Below are 905 nucleotides of genomic sequence, written 5' to 3'. Positions count from 1 at the left end.
CTTACTGTACTTTTAAAATCTTTAAAACTTTTATTATAATATTCTCAAAATTAGACAATATCTTGAGAAATGATTACTACAATTACGTTAAATCTGTTAACATTTTCTGCCTAGTAGATGTGACCTATATAAGGATCCAAAATTACATTGATTGGGGTTGTTTCAAATTAATGTCTTCTCTGAAACGTATACTAATGTTCAAAATGAGAACCAGAGAGTGTGTCCTATGAGAAAAATTCTTCTCAGGTAGAAAATCTAAAGAGAAAAGAAAAGAAAAAAAAAAAAACCCTGGCTTTTATTGGAGCAGTTAGATGAATAAGCAAAAGTAATCTGCTATATATATTGCTAGTAAGAGGCAGATATAGGGTTGTAGCCCTAGTGATAAATTCTAGTGCATTTTTTATTTTTGCACCTCACTTTGCTGCTAGTGATGTACCTATTAATGGAAATAAAGAGCCATGAGGTTGCTACCAACCTGATGCCTTTGCTATTACTAGAGGAGAGAGCCTTAAAGATAAGGGGGAAAAAATTTACCAGCCATTCAATGCTACAGAATAATGTTATTGTGTTTCAGAGTATTTCTAATCCATCATTCTACAAATTCTAGAGAACCAACATGCATAAGTAAAGTGATCCACAAAGAAAACCTGGGGGTAACAATTTGTATTCCATTACACTTTAAAGTCTCTGTGAACAGGAAGCCAGTGGAGAATCAGATTATCTTCTAGACCTAGAGTCATGTAGAGATGTGTGAGAAATTAACTGTTCACTAAATCTCCAAATCCTTTTCTCGTCCTAAACTCACTGAGAAGAAATAGAAAGGTTAAGAGCTTCAGGCCTCAGATAGTCAGCAATTTATCTTGAATTGAATATTATCTGAATTATCATTTTTTGTCTTCCTTTAA

This window comes from Hipposideros armiger, unplaced genomic scaffold (assembly GCF_001890085.2).
Source record: "Hipposideros armiger isolate ML-2016 unplaced genomic scaffold, ASM189008v1 scaffold_161, whole genome shotgun sequence".
Classification (NCBI taxonomy): domain Eukaryota; kingdom Metazoa; phylum Chordata; class Mammalia; order Chiroptera; family Hipposideridae; genus Hipposideros; species Hipposideros armiger.
This window is presented reverse-complemented; position numbering follows the sequence as displayed.